Genomic DNA, 13,805 nt, shown 5'->3' with positions numbered 1-13,805 from the left:
ATATATATATATATATATTCAGCTTTTAAAACAAATTGTAATGGATGTTGGATGCACTATTTACATCTCAGAGAGGAATCATCTCCCCAGGTGCTAAGAGAGGTATGACATTTCTTGGATATGTGATACTAAAGTCCTCTCTGAAAATTGCCTGCATCCAAAGAAAGACCAAAGTTATGTCTTCTCCCATTCCACATCCAGTGATGACTGGTCAATAGGTTGACCTAAAAGCCCAGTCCAGTATTGTCAAGGTGAAAGAACTCTGAGGAACTATCCCAGCATTAGTTTCTTGATGAATTGGGTTTGTAGGTCTGTAGGAGACTTTGGTTGTGACTTCTGCACATTGTTATTTTATTTCTTCTGACTTCCTTTTCTTTGACACACACTTCATTAAACTCTTTGCACAAAAACATCCCTGTCGAAGTCTGTTTTCCAAGAACCCATGCTAAGATAAAATCCACCACACTTGATCAGTTTCTCCTCCCTACTAAGAGTAAGATAAAAGTAGATTAAGAAAAAAGAATTATGAGTTTCAGGAGAGTAGTGGGAGATGTGATTACCAGGTAAGAGGGTAGATCATGGCTTTATAATCTATTGTGAAGACTTTACATTTTGCTTTGAGAGAAGTTTGAATCATTGAAGAATTATGAACAGTAAATGATCAAACTTTATAAAGAGTCTCTGGTGGACTTATTGTTGAATAAGAGTACAGAGGAAAGGAAGAAGGAGGAACACAATTCAGGAAGCATTTTTAGTATTAAGAAAGATGATGATTGTTCCAACCATGCTAGAAGTGGTATAAGTTTTAAGAAGTGGTTAGGTTCAGGAGATGCAAAGCAAGAATAAACCACAGATTATCCTGATAACAGAATGCTTTAGAAAAAGTGAATCTTTGAGAAGGAGCCAAGCATAAACCTAAGGATTTGGGTTTGTGCAAATAGAAAGATGAAGTTTTAGTTGACTGTGAAATATTTCATAGGCATATTTTCTAGACGATTTCTATTTGCCTTGTTTATATTCCGCATTCATTGCTCCAAAACTCTGCCTCAACATCTTTTGAAATTTCTCCCTTGAGTTTCAGCAATATCCCCCAAACAGTTTCTCAATGTCTTACTTTTGGTTTTTGGTTTATTTACTTCACTGCCAAATTACATGCTTTTCGTCATTTTTCTCTGTTCCTTTGGATCTGATAGAAAATATCCATCTGGTTTTCCTCTTAGGACTCCCAATCACTTTCTTCAGATCGCTTTGTTTGGTGGTTGTTGTTGATCTTAAAATGCTAAGTGCTTGAGGAATTGTGTTTTTCCTTCTATCTCCATAGTCATGAACTTTAATGCCTGTGTGAGCCTGGCAGGAGACAACATTTAGTAAAATATGGTATGGGGATGCAGCTCCAGTGGTAGAGTGTTTGCTGAGGAGCACGAGGTCCTGAGTTTGATCTCAAGCATTAAAAAAAAAATTACATAAAAAATTTTTGAAAGTTGGGGGAACTGTGTCAACCTGTCAGGCATATGCTTTCTCTAAAGGAATGCCAATGCAAAAACATCATGCAAATAAAACAAACTTTATCCATAGATCACAAGTGCATGAGAAAGATCACAGTGTCAAAATTTTCCCTTAGCTATCGCTCCTCTATGCTGAATTAAACAATAACCTTTGTTCAGATAATTTGAAGATAAATATCACTGACTTTGATCTTTCTAACATTACACAAGAACCAATGAACTACAAAACAGGAGAAAATTTGAAAAATATTCTTTCACCCTAAAGACACTGTCCTTTCAGACATTTTCTGACTTTTTGCTGCAAATCTACACCATTGATATTCTAAAAGCATCTCAAACTCAACATATTAAAATCTTGAGTGCATTATTTTTCCTTGACAAATATTTTCCCTTCTAATATGCCTTATCTCAATCAGGTAATTTTCCCAGAATGTAAACTTTGAAGTCAACTTTAAATCCTATTGTTCCTTTACTTTTCCTTTGCTTATGTAGTTGCCTTCCTGTGAAGCAAGTACATGGCTCTTCCAAAGCGGCTTTGATTAAGAATTTAGAAAATGGGTAAATAAATGATTTCTGAGACATGTGTTGGATCATATCAGAAGTAGATACAGTTACCCTAAAGAGAGAAAACAGCTTGGGAAGACTTCCTGGTAACCTAGTACCATCTTAGTGCCATTTAGATGGCATCTAACCAAGCTTCTAAAGAAATGAATCACCAAGGCAAATTTTGGTGCCCAGGATATACCCCATATGGGCTGCCACAGAGATATTTAGAGCCTGGCTCCTTATCTTAGGGTAAGACAAACGTGTTAGTTTATTTAATGGGTGGTTCAATAATTTGATAAAAATCTCTTTGAGTCCATATCAATGGGTAATCTTATGCTTAATATTTGAGTTTCACTGAAGACTTGCCTTTCCTGGAAGAAAATTCATAAAAGAGATAGATTTCCAGTACAAAAGTCATAATCATTATTTGTTATAAGAGAGAAAGAAGAGAGAGAGAGAGAGAGAGAGAGAGAGAGAGAGAGAGAGAGAGAATAGAAGAAAAGGAAGGAATTCATTCTTTTTTAATATTTATTTTTTAGTTGTAGTTGGACACAATACTTTATTTTATTTATTTATTTTTATGTGGTGGTGCTGAGGATTGAACCTAGGGCCTCGCACGTGCTAGTGGAGTGCTCTACTGCTGAGCCACAACCCCAGACCAGAAAGCCATTCTTAATATGGTTTTGTCTTTGATCTTTTGAACTGGATAATGTGAAGTTCCTGAATTTTCAAATCATAAGACTAGACCAGAATTAATGCCAAGCAACCACAACAACAACAAAAAATTAGCCTATAAAACTTCCTTAGAAATTGGCAAACACATATCCCTTTGATTGCTAAGGTGCTCCAACTTTCTGTACTTTCCCAGTTTCCACAAATTCTACCTCTCCCTTCACACCTTTACACTTTTTCCACTTCTACTGCTATACTCCCAATGGTTTTCACCCTATACTGCTTAAATAATCCACTATCTCTCACTGTGTTTAGTTTGTCTTCTGCTTTGCCACAAACAGCATTCAAAACAAAGATGATATTGTCACTTGTATTTCTCCAGGTCAAGAACTTTTCAAAGAGCTTTCGCCTAGAACAGAAGGTCTTCATGACAGTAATCAATAATGGGATAAAAACTACAATCTCCTCCTAAATTATCCCCAATCACACTCCCTGCCCACCTCCCACTGTAATTTATTCTTTTCCCCAAGGAAGAGAATATCCCTTTGGGAATAATTCCAGTTTGGGATAAATGAATCCCTTTTCTCCTTTGAGACTGAAAGACACGTAGCTCAGGGTGGGATGAAGTAGAAGTGATTGCTTTGTTTTCAAGGATGTTCAGTTTCTTCAGAACAACTTTCAAGGGTATTTATTTCAAGCAGCGCTGCCTTGATCAAGTCTAACATAACATTAAAGACATATATTTGTTCCATATGGCAGAGTAGAAATGATGCATCTTAGGTTCTAATAATTATGTAGAGGTACTAATTTAAATCAGATGGAAACTACAAAATGAGTTTATTCTGAAACTCATTCTGAAAAAAAAATAAATTCTTTTTTATTGCTTTCTGCATAGAAAGAGGAGAAATTTTGCAATGCAATAAGCTCTGGCAGTTCATGTAACATTACTGACAGGGAACAGCAAAGGAGTACATGAAGGTACACTTTAAGTAAAGCTAGAGTTTGCCAACTTTGACACACTGAGATTTTTAAAGAACTGAGATGAAAGATTATGAGTGCTCAGTTAGAATCACAAATCTTATTATTAATAGAAGTACAGTGTGTGACCTCAACAAAATTTATTATGCACTATACAAAATCTGCCTTGTAAAGTATGTCATTTTATTCAGTGTTGTTTACTCTTTCTTATGTGCATCCTCAAAAGACAAAGTTGAATGATGACTATATTCTGTGCTGTCAGAACATGCAAGGTAAACAAGCATACTGTTATTATAGCAGCTAGGCCCTGGGGGGCTGTATGAAGGTGCGTCTGTAGATGAAATAAATAGATAACATTGTTCATTTTATTTCCCTAAAGATTAGATCAGAATCTTGCAAATTAAACTTTGTAAGAATTAATGATATGGTCATAACAGCAAAAAAAAATATTACTTGCAACACACTGAGGGCCAAAAAATACCAAATTGGACTTTGGCTGTTCTAATGTCAAAGACAGAGTTTTCTTTGGGTCAGCTGAGTATACAACATGAAACAGCTGTTCTGGCTATCAGTACAGTACCTCTGAGTGAGTGTGATGAAGGGGCTGAGAAATTGCCGTGATGTATGATAGTGCCTGCATCTAAAGCAAATTTGTCTGCAGCCTCCCGGGCTCACTGAATATTAAGATAAGGCAACTGGGATTGGCACTTATTCCCCTCCGTTTCAGAGAAACGACATGTGGAAATGATTGTAGGCCTAGACTATCACATTCCTTCTAAAAAATGTTGGCAACTCCTCAGAAACTGAGGCCAGTTATTATTATCATTCTCCTGAACATCATTTGGGGGAAAAAAAATAAGGTCTGATAGAAAAGAAAGAGAGTTCTGGCACCTTTGTGAATCCAAAAAGTTTTATTGAAAATAAAGCCCTGGAAAAATGATATGGGGAAAAAAAAATCAATAGAATTTGATGACTTCCTTTTGGACTACAAAAAGGAGGTTTATCTAAATTTAATTACTGTTTTATTAGGCTAAGCTGTGGCACTGGAAAACCCAAGAAAAATGGGTTACATTCAAAGAAATCATTTCAATTCTCTCTGCCTCATGGCAGGAAATAGTGCAATTTGCATTTACAATATTAAAGGAAAGATACAAGGCTCTGACTTCTAAATGCCAACATAGTGATGAACAAAAATCCTATTCACTATAACCCAGAATTTATTCTCTGGTGCTTTGGGGTTCTGCATAGGAATGGAAATCTCCTTTTGAAAATGAAATGTGATAACCAAACTTTTGCTGCTAAAGAAGGTCAAGAAATTCAAGTGCAAATTTTTAAGGCATAACTGTTTGGTAATTCACGAGAAAGTTTATTGAGGAAAAAGGTTCTGAAAAAAATACAACAAAATAAACAAGTTTTATCTTGGCATTTATTCAAAGGAACATTTAAGCAGAAATATAACTGCTGTGTGTAAATAAAATGAACATAAATGTAGTATTCAAGGTGCATAGAATTCAAGTACCAGTCTCAAAATTTTATGAAAACGTCACCTAACAAATTATGGAGTACCTCTTCTTTTACATGTAAAATAAAGATAACAATACCTATAACAAATGGCTATATGAAATAGTAAAATAATGTATATAGTAGACCTAACATAATGCCCATAAAATATCTAGTCTACTAAAGTACATTCCATCTATTAAATTTTTAGAAAAACAGAAAATAATATGACATACTTTTAAAATCTACCCTGTAGATTGATTTTAAAAGTGTCTTTGAAAGACAAATTTATATTTAATTAACCATGGGTCACTATTGTATCCCCAGTGCCTAAAATAATATTAAATAGGTGAAAACATTATTAATTTTATTTGTAAAATGATGGGTGTTGGTCAGGTTTAATGGTTTTAAAATCATCAGTTTTTATAGTCCTCTTTTGTTTTTGCTGCAATTGATGATATTTCCTGCCTGAATTCTAGATGGAGTTTATATATCACTTGATAGTACGGCAGCATCCTTCCTGTAACTATGGCGTCCTGTGGCCACTTGGGGTGAATGCCAGATGCTGTATGAAATGGAGGTATGCTCTTACAAGCACCTCTCCTAATGTGACATCCTGTAGAAAGGATAGCTTTCTCTGGGAGCACACTTCATGCAATGCTTATGTGACCTTTCAGTGCATTAACGACAGCAGGTAAATCATTGGTTCTGTCTAACGGACACATTGATTTAGGGATGCAAAGAAAGTACTCGCTAAACAAGGTGCTATCCAGCTGGAGTGTAATAAACACACCTATAGCCAAACAAATGGATCTAAATGCTTAATTAACTTTTGCTCACCTTCCAAACAATGGGGACACTGAAAGTACAATCAAATCTGTTTAGCTGAATCTAAAGCCAGATTCTCTGCATCTATCCAGGGTCAGTTTTGATTAGACCAAGTTAAATACCTTGAAGTTTGTTTGTTTATTTGTTTACTGGCTTGCTTACAATTGTCTTGTTTTTTTTTTTTCTCACAAGAAAAAAATATGAGAATCTAGAGAAGCATTAACTCATTCAAATGGACTGTTGCTCTGTTCAAGCTCTATTTCTTAAAAAGTTGTTACTTACCTTAACCTTGTCTGTCTACTCTAAACACCACATTTTATAGTTTCAAAAGAATAGTTAAAGGTATATTTTAAAGTGCAAGTAGAGAAGTAATCATATATATTTAACACAGGAAGGCAAAGTATTTTAAACTTCAACCTAGAGAAAATATTTTTCCAGCTGCCCTTACTTCTGACCCAACTCCAAATTTTTTCCCTATAACAAAACAGAATTAAGGAAATTTTTATATTTGTTGTTTATGTTTATGTAGAAGAAAAACGCCAGTGGTAAGTGGTAAGTGATATTTTTTTCTTTCCTGTCTCTGGTCTGTCTTACCGGTGTTGTTCCTACAGATGAAGGACAATGATTACCTGCCACTTAACAACCAATAAGTAATAAGATGATTATCAATATTCCATGTATTTTGTTTTCAATCACTAAGGCATAGTAATTCCATTTATAGACTCTGGAATGAAAGCCAGTGTTCTCCTTTTACTCCTATGTGACCTTGACAAGTTATTCAACTATTATGTGCCTCCATTATTCACTTTTTAAGTTGATCTGATCATAAAACCTAACTTAGAGTTGTCATGAGAATTGATATCTGCAAAGCACTTGCAACAGCACTTGGAATTTATTGATTATTATATTATTACTACCTATCTATCTTCCAAGTATTTCTCTATCATCATCATTATTTATAGATAATAGGTTTTTAATTGATTTAAATTGGTACATTATAGTTTTACATAAAGTGGAAATCATTGTACTATGTTTATTCATTCATATGATACGGTTTCGTTAATTTCATTTTGTGGCTTCTCCTCTTTCCTTCCCCTCTTCCCACCCCTCTTCCTCATTCTTTCTCCACTTCACTAATAACGCTTCTATTTGCAAGGACTCTATCCCTCATTTTTTTAAATTATATTTCTCTCTAACTTTTGCATATAAGAGAACACACCTTTTGAGTTTCTGATTCTGGCTTACTTCACTTAGCATAATGTTCTCCAGTTTCATCTATTCATCAGCAAATGACATAAGTTTATTCTTATTTATGACTAACTAAAACTCCATTGTGCATTTATATTACATTTTATTTATTCAATCATCTACTGAGGGACACCAAGGCTGGTTCCATAGCTTGTGAATTATGTTGCTATAAACATTGGTATGTATGTATCACTGTAATATGTTTATTTTAATTCTCTTAGATAAACACCAAGGAGAGGGATAGCTGGGTCATATGATGGTTCCATGCCTGGTCTTTTGAGAAATCTCCATACCATTTTCCATAGAGGTTGTACTAATTGGCAGTTCCACAAACAATGTATAAGTGTACCTTTAAATAATAGGTTTAATGTAACTAAAATGGTAGAGAACTCAGGCACAATGTAGTGTACCTCCAGGAAAGTTCTCTTGTACGCCTAGATTTTTTTTTTAATTTAAGCTTTCTACGCTGATTTAAAATCTGTGATAATTATACTGATCAGTGCAAATAGAAATATGACTTTGCCTTAAAATGATAAAGATGTCTACATCTGTTACCATACTTGGTGCTTTATCATATTTTCAGCATTAAAGTCTCTAATGTTTACAATGCAGGATACAAAGATGGCTAACATATCAAGGAGCTTAAAATGTACTTTGAAGTGGATTCAACTTGTGCACAAATAATATTTCAGCATGATGAAAATAATTAAAAGTGTGATGAAATATCAGTGGATAACAGAATAAAACAAATTTTAGATTTCAAAATCATATGACTAATACTAATCTTAAATTCTACAATAGCGATTTGGATGATTTGCAAGGTTACTTATCCAGTTTGCATAATAGGAGAGAAGGTAAGTTATAGGATCACTGCCAAATCTTGGAACTTATTGGAAATTGGCACCTCTGGGTTCTACAGTTTTATCAGTGTATATTGGCAGGGCTACATCTGAATGTGAGCAATTCACATTCTAGTCATAGAGAAGTGTATTCAATATCATGAAAAATTTGCAAGACAGCTTGGTGATCAGATATCAACGTGTAGCTAAGTTACTAGTAGTAAGAGTAACTTTATGACATTGCTATCATCAACATCCATGGCTGCTCTAATCTTCATTCCTGTTTCTATCTCACCAAGTATCATCAGAAGAGGTTATATTTGATGTGCTCTTTGACAGTTCTAATCATTCTTGAATTATTTTTGTATTTCTTCAAGTGGAGCAAGTTTTCTTCCCTGAAATGGCTTACTTATGCTACCCTGAGATATTAGGAAGCTTAAGTTCTCAAGCGACTTTATATCTTGATGACTTCAGTGGCACTAATCATTAAGCAAACTATAAGTAACTGTTAACTCCTTAAAACTACGTCTTCACATGAGTTTGGGACCAGAATCAAAATTCGATTGCAAGACTCATTTGATAACAACCAAGAATGTTTAATAACTTGGGAAATTAAGTTGAAACATAGACCAGAGTTAACACAGACCATGTTAAAGCTTGGATGTGGAAATACTAGTTATATTTTCTCAAACAATATACTTTTTCCAGGTGTTGATGATGTATGAGGGTCTTTTTTCTTTGTAAACTTTGAGAGAATAGAGCCAACCATTTATAAAGTTAAGAGTGAAAAAGAGAATAATCGTGTGTGAGACAGCGTGTGTGTGCATGTGTGCATGTGTGTGTTTCATCACAAAGTAATATCTCCGCTTGAGAGGAATCTGAAGCAGTCTTTCATAAAATTAATACAGGGAGATCTTTTCCATCTCACATCTCTTTTAACTTGAATATTTGTAGGTCCCTGCCAAATATCTGTTTTCAATAGAGGTGGAATTTTTTTTTTTAAAAAGTTGATGTCTGAGAAGCAATGCCTAGTTTTTGTCCCTAAAGATATCCTTCTTTATAAAATGGCCAAAGTGTTTTCCTAGGTCCCAGCACTGAACATTCAGGTCTGAATAGCAAGTATGTTATAAAATAAAGTGTCAGTGGCAATCATGAATCGCAGCCATGTGGAAGACTTTCTCAGGTTCTCATTGTGTCTCTCAATGCTGAGAGTCAATTTCCCAGTGTTAGGAACCTCTCTCCCCAGTATTTTGATACTAGGGCATGGTTTATTTGTTGTTTTTGTTGTTGTTGTTTACAATGTCCCATCTAAATATTCTCAGATACATCTGAAGTTCTTTGCTTTCTTCTTTTTTTCAAAATTATCTTTACAAAGAGGACACACAGGCAATGTTTCATTATCCAAGCTAATGGAGAAGAGGAGCAGAGTGGATGATTTAGAAAAGACAATAATCCTCCTGGTAAACCTGCTAACAGCAGCACAAGAGTGTTTTGTTTGAAGAAATAAAAATAACTATGTAGCTGGGAGATATTCTTAGGGGACAGTTTGAAAAATGAGGTGAATTCTAAAAATCATTCTCTTTTCCACATTAATAATTTCACTAAAAAATCCCTTTCCATTTATTTATTTAGAGAAGAAGTACCTACCTTGCAGGAGGTTTTTAGGGGTTTTTTTTGTTGTTGTTTGTGAGAAAGAAAGGTGACAAAAGGTGGTCACACATTGGTGCAGTAAATACTAACAACTTTCAGAGGCTGTTAACTAGACTAGCTTAAAAAATGTAGCCTTTAAACAGAACTAAGTTTAAATTTTTAGATCTTCAACTTATTATCTGTATGAACTGAAAGGTACTGAGGACCAGAGACAGGATTCCATTTTTGTATTAAAAAAAGAAAACAAATTCCCTCATTAAATCTTTTGAGCTACACTAAATGAGTTTGTGTGTTTACAGAAAATAATTTGGCAATTGTTTGGTGTTCTTGCATGTGGGGCATGAAGTCAGACCTAGGACTCTCTTGGCACCTCTCGTTGCCCTGGACACACCCCACTAAGTTGGTGGCCTAAAACATTGTCTTGCCAACTCCTATATCCAAAGCACTAAACTCTTTTTCCATATTCTTAATAATAGTCCCTGAATTAGATAGCTAATTCAATATATTCTTTATTATTCCTTAATAAATTGCTGCCAATGTTGGCAACTTCAAATATTAAACATGTATTATGTCACAGTTTTTTAGGGTTAAGAACACAGGAGTATACACGTAGTGTGGTTATGAAACAGGGTCTCTCATTCAGTTGTGCTCAAAGTCTCAGCAGGAGCTGTAGTCATCTGAAGATTTGCTTGGACTGGAGACTCTGCTCCATGCTCCTTCATGTGGCTCTTAGCCCACAGCCTCTGGTCCTCACCACGTGGGCTCTGCAGAAGGCTGCTCATCTCATGGAAGTTTGTTTTCCCCAAAGAAAGTGATTTAAATGAGAGAGAGATAGAGTGATCAAAATGGAAGCTGAAAGAATTTTAAAACCTAATTCCAGCCTTGGCTTACCATCAATTCTGCATTCCAACCCTGGTACAATGTGGGAAGGAATGTGTGAGTCCCGGGAGTCAGAGATCACTGGGCATTCTTAGGAAACCTCATTGCCACCATCCTCCACCCAGTGGACTAAAAAACAGCAAGTGAATGCCAGCTCATGCCCAACATTACTCTGTGTACTATTTCTTGCTCATCACATGATAATCTTCTATCTTCTTCAAGCATAAGATTCCTGCTAAATGCAATTATAGCTTGTCATTATGTTTTTTTTTTTTTCTGCTGGTCAGCCCTATATGCAGGTAAGTTTCTCAAGTGAGACCACCTAAATTTATTGCAGACTCATCTGTAGGTCAGAATAATCATGTTCAGATAGAAATAAATCTGTGCTACCTGTATTTTTAATGTCTACAGTTGGCTGTCCAATGTATAACATTGGGTCAATGACAGAGCAAGTAAGCAAGCTCTGCTTTGTGTCGCTCCAGAATGGAAGCAAAGAAAGTCCAGAAAACTAGGAAAGAACTGAGAAATGGAGAAATATGATCCAGCAGCCCCCAAACAAACAGGTTACTGACATAGTCAACAGATTGGAGGAATATGAGAGCATAAAGAATGTTAAGAATTTCTGGGAGCAGTAGAATGGGCCTGTAATTCCAGCAGCTCTGGAGGCTGAGACAGAAGGATTGCAAGTTCAAAGCCAGCCTCAGCAATGGCGACGCACTAAGCAACTCAGTGAGAACCTGTCTCTAAATAAAATACAAAATAGGGCTGGGGATGTGGCTCAGTGGTTGAGTGTCTCTGAGTTCAATCACTGGTACCAAAAAAAAAAAAAAAAAAAAAAAAGAATGCTAATAGTTGACTATATATAATAATATGAAACATTTCAAGTAACAAATTCTAGTTATAGATACCATATTCCTGCCAGATTTAATTTTAGAGATTTGTGGAATTTGTCCTAATCTTTGCAAATTTAAAATCATTAACTAAATTTCAATTAGGATGGTCTAGCAAGGACAAGTCTTCTCTGATCCGTGCTGTTTCTGATTTTAGAAACAGGGCAAGGGGAAAAGTCTATAAAATAACAATTACACATTTGTGTAAAATTGCTTTTTTTTATTAAGGTCAAAAATGATCATTCAGAACCATAACAGAACCACCTAGAGTATTTTTAATTGCTATGCTATTCTGCATTAAGTCCTTTTTAAACCAGAAGTTTAACAAAAGCAAAAACTGTGAAGTTCAAATATAATAGAACTCTACATTCAATTTTGCAGTGAAATATCACATAATATTCTATGTGCATTTATGTTTAGGCCATTATATTTTGATCTTAAAATTCTAAGTGATTATTTTAGAAATCATAATTCCTGGATAAAAGCAGGTCAGACATCTCTAAATGAAACTTTTTATTATTTATGAGCAGGTACTTCATTTTATCACATGGCTTAGGAATGGATCAAGACATTCCTGTCTTTAGATGTCACCTATGGGAGGTTATGCTAAAATATAGGCTAATTGTGGATTAGTAAATTTCTCTATCTCATGAAACAAGACAATACCTGTTATCAGGGGAAAGGCTTGTTACCAAAAATCAATAAAAATTATCTCATGACTTTTCATTGCTTCAGAGTTAATTATCTACCTTTGATTACTTTGCATTATGTTTTTTTTTTTTAATTTTAGTGATTGGACTTAGCTTGAACAAGAGGTAGAACTAGCTTGTATGTAAGCGATGAGGCCATAGATTTCTTCTCAATGGATAAGTAGCCTCTGTATACAAGGCCCTGTTTATTCACTTAAGCAAATCCAGGTTTTTAGCTACAGGAGTGAGGACAGCCTCACAATTAGCACAATTCTCCCTGACTGGTTTAAGGAATGTCTGCAAAGAACTCTACTGAAAGCAAAGGATGGAAACCCATAGAGTATGCAGAGAGTGATCTCCACTCTGTAGCACATGGCCAGCAGGCTCTCAGGCATGTTGCTGGAAAGCAGCAGTGGGACCCACAAAGAGCTTGTACAGAGAAGCACTCACATCTCAGTTTGCTCTAATGAGCAAAGTATGTGACATTGCCCAACAATCACATTACTATCTAAGTATTATATTTGGAAGAGAATTCAGAGTATCTTTTTATAGATTTATGATATTTGCTCCAAGTTCACATTGAGAAATGGAGATTAACAGGCAAGAGGGAGGAGAGCTTCATATGGAATTATCAAAAAGAGACTTTGTGCTAAACTGGAGCATTTGGGAAAGATATGATCATTAGCATTTTTATGAGCTTTAGTTTCCATTTTTTTCTGACACTGATAAGAGATCTGTCTTCTCTTAAATGTAATGATTTGTATATTTGCCCTCATTTGCAAGTCCAGAGTCTGGGGGAAGACAAATCCAAGTACTGTCTAGTACTGAAATTTTCTTAGACTACTGTGTCAAAAACAAAACGGCATTCATACTTAAATTAGTGACTTCATGCAAAAGGATACAGCACAGAAAATGAACTATTTTTGGTTCAAGAATTCTTTCATTCTAGAGTAAAACCTCTGTTGCTATTAAACTTGTAGGCAGAAAGGATAGTGGGGAACACAGCAAAGGGCACCCACATTATAGATGTCAGACTAATAGAAAGGCTTTATGTATCTCTGCATCATTATTTGCCCCAAATGCATAACTTTTCCTAAGTTGTTCCTAAATGCTCTAAATAAACAAAGGTAAGGCATTTAACATCTGGCCACTGTGAACAGTTTGTCAGTTGCCACATGAATTAAGTCCCACAAACACTTCATGTTTAATAGGTTTCACTTTTTCTATAATTGGGAGGCAGCATTCAAGTATGCCCAAGACCTTGGACCCTGGACTCATTCTCCCGTCCTTTGAATCTCAGATGCACTCCTTTCAGGCTGTGTAAGCCTAGGGCAATTTAATGCCTTTAAGCTTCAGTTTCTTCATCCACTATATGGAGGTGAAAAAAAATCATTGGGCTTTGGCAAATCAAATGAGATAATATATGCAAAGCAATTAGAGCAGTACCTATCATATAGTTAGGATTATATTGGTGACTACAATTTATATCTGTTCATTGTCTGTTTCAGAAAAATGTCATTTTACCAGTTTGAAGTAGAAAAACTCAAAAAGTGAAAAATCAGAGATAGAAATTTAATAAAA

The sequence above is a fragment of the Urocitellus parryii genome, chromosome 11, assembly GCF_045843805.1.
Source record: "Urocitellus parryii isolate mUroPar1 chromosome 11, mUroPar1.hap1, whole genome shotgun sequence".
Lineage (NCBI taxonomy): Eukaryota > Metazoa > Chordata > Mammalia > Rodentia > Sciuridae > Urocitellus > Urocitellus parryii.
The sequence above is the reverse complement of the archived record's forward strand: the minus strand, read 5'-3'. Positions refer to the sequence as shown.